Genomic DNA, 3,462 nt, shown 5'->3' on the forward strand with positions numbered 1-3,462 from the left:
AGCTTTTTCATAATATTTTTATAGTATATATTTACAATTACATAATATTTCTCTATATTAATATACATTTTATATTTAAATTAATTTAATATTTTTCCTAATTTTTTTCTATATTTTTTCTTTATTTTTCAAAAAATTTACAATTTATTTTTATTAATTTTCATAAAGTTTAGATTATATCATTGCAATAGTAGGTTTATTCGCGTCGCATGCTCTAATTTGTTTAATATGCTAAAATATGCTTCTACGGTATATAGCTCTTACTCACTTTAATGTTTTCATTGGACTGCGACGTGAATAAATCTAGTGAGGTTTGTGAGGAGTTTTGACAGAGCGAAAAAAGGATGAAAAGAGAGAGAAGTTTAGATAATAATCGTGGTAACTAGAACTTATTTATTTCATGCATATGTACTCTATTTTGACTAACACTAACATCAAAGATATCGATAGAGAGAGTTGCGCTACTGTATATACTGTGGCTTATTCTCCTCCGAAAGTAGACTTCTTGCCACTGAGCTACATAGCCCTGACGCTGCTGATTTCTCTGTTGTACCTATTTCCCAGTAAATTTCTTACACAAGGAGAGAATGGCAAATTGCATCACATGACCCGGTCTCCTCTAATTGAACCTGGACATCAAAGCTCTGTAGAACCATGGTAGAAATATGTCATGCATGGTATTTAGATTAGATAACTGCAAAAAGTCGCAGTACACTTACTACTTGTGCTGCCCTACTGAAAAAAATCACGTCACAATTGCATGATGAAATCATGTATAATTAAAACATATAGATCACGTAACGGATTGTTCCAAATCAATGTGATTTAAATTATATAAAGTCACATGATATGTTCTTTTTTCTTCTATTTGTATCATTCAATCCTTTATCCAAAATTTAATAAAATCACATGATGGATGAAATTATTTCTAATATAGAATAGTCTTTTCAATAGGGACGCTCGAAATTTGTTAGATCGTAGTAGCCATGTTGTTAAAGTGACATCTGTCAAATTTGTTGTGAATTGTTTAGTAGTGTATGACAAATCACCATGGAAGGTCATAGTGTTGAGCAACGTACAAATCATAAAATTTTATTATCAAAATCAGTGCTCCGTTCGAGAAACATTCCACGCATTACGTGATTTTTATCCTTGCCACCATCCTGCCGAGTCAACGTTGGTGGCCAAATTCGAGTCAATCGGTTCGATAAATAATCAGCTAACATCAGTATGTCGCCGAAACGCAAGGTCTGCTGAAAACATCGCTGCTGTGTGTGAGAGTGTACGGGAAAACCCGAAGTGGTCAATTTCTCGTCGTTCACAAGAACTTGGCCTTTCTGCGACTTCAACTTGGCAAATTTTGCATCGAGACTTGAATCTGCACCCCTATAAAATTCAACTGACCCAGGAATTTAAGGTAAACGACCATAGATAACGCCGTGTGTTCGCTGATTGGATTCTGGTGCAGTTGGAAGTTAACCCAAATTTCGCCAAACAAATCATCTTTAGCGATGAGGCCCATTTTTGGATGAATGGATATGTGAACAAGCAAAATTGTCGAATTTTGGACGATACCAATCCTCGCGAGATACACCAGCGCCAAATGCATCCCGAGAAAGTCACTGTTTGGTGCGGATTTTGGTCTGATCCGTACTTCTTCCAAAACGAAGCGGGCGTTGCTATAACCGTCAATGGCGAGCGCTACAGATCAATGATAAGCAACTTCTTGTGGCCTAAAATAGATGATAACATATGGTTCCAACAGGATGGCGCTACGTGCCACACACCGCATGCCTCGATGGACATTCTGCACGAGCGATTTGAGGGCATGATTATCTCGCGCGGCGGCGTGAACTGACCACCGAGATCGTGCGATTTAACGCCTTTAGACTTCTTCCTTTGAGGCTTAAATCGCAGGTCTTTACGAACCGCAAACAATTGATGTTCTCAAAGTCAACATAACAAATGCCATCCAGCAAATTCAGCCAGATTTATGCGAGAAAGTCATCGAAAATTGGACCGAATACATGTCACCAAGCGAAGCCGCGACGGACATTTGAGCGACGTTATATTCCATACTTAATGCCATAAAATATTCTTTCAAATAAAAAAAAATTGAGTGGATATCTCACACACAACTTGTTTTATTTACATTTAAAAATCGAGCGTTCTTATTGAAAGATCCTTTAGCATGTGATTTTTTTAAATTACATTAAAAAAATTATCATTAAAAAAATCACGTACTGATTTAGAACAATACGTTACGTAATTTATATGTTTTAATTATATGATTTCGTCATGTAACGTGACATGATTTTTTTTCAGTAGGGTGCAATTTTCTCTTCAATTTTACAATTGATAAGGTCTTTGTAAATGATATGTATTATTAATCTTGGAAGTATATATCTTCCTCTATTGTACATATATGAAATAAAACTACGAATTTTTTTCAGATATCTGAACAGGATTTGTGCATATTATAAAATGCCTGCCAGATGCAATGCTCCAAAATATACAAACTCAAATAAAGAAGAATATTACTGCATAACATTTGAACAAGAAATTAAGAAAAAAATGCTATCGGAATTAAGGAAAAAATCGGAATTTCTGATTGGAATCTTCAAAATCAGCTGTGCTATGTGAAATTAATATCGAAGTGTGCATACAAATATTTTATAATACAAAGAATGGAAAGTTACTTTTTAAAAATAACAAGTTACAATTACTTGTTACCGAATAGGAAAAGTAACTAGTTACTAGTTACCGATTTTTAAAAGTAACTCGTTACAGTTATCATTACTTGAAAAATTAACTTTTCATTTAAATCGATGAACACCAATCACAGCAGATGAGTGTCTGGGGGCTTTCTGGTCTCAAGCGCTATATGTGGCTTGTGTCTAATCGAACGTCGTGTGCTAAGTAACAATAAAAGTAATTGTAAAATTCGTGACTATTACCAAAAAAATGTTACTATTACAGTTACCAAAAAGAAAAAGAAACGCAGTTATCATTAAAGTTATCATTACCCAAAAAGTAACTTGTAACTTACAAGTAACGAGTTCCATTCTCTATTATAACATAATTCCCATAAATAAAACAAAAATAATGTTATAATTTCTCACTCAATATCAATATATTAAATTCAATATAATGCGAGTGTATGTAAACAGTTACATAATTGCATGAAAAATTTGGATTATAAAACATTTGTATGCACGCTTCGGTAGTGATTTCACACAATATAGCTGATTTTGAATTCCAATCAGAAATTCTGCAGCGTCATTCCATTTTTGTCTCAATTTAGAATGAGCAAATGTTGTGCAACAATATCGTTTCTTATTCAATTTATCCTTTTTTGTGTATCTTGAAGCATTGCACCTGGCATTTTATAATATGCACAAATCCTATTCAGATATCTAAAATGTAAAAATTCGTAGTTTTATTTCACGTATATATATATAT

Source organism: Atta colombica, unplaced genomic scaffold (genome assembly GCF_001594045.1).
Source record: "Atta colombica isolate Treedump-2 unplaced genomic scaffold, Acol1.0 scaffold48, whole genome shotgun sequence".
Lineage (NCBI taxonomy): Eukaryota > Metazoa > Arthropoda > Insecta > Hymenoptera > Formicidae > Atta > Atta colombica.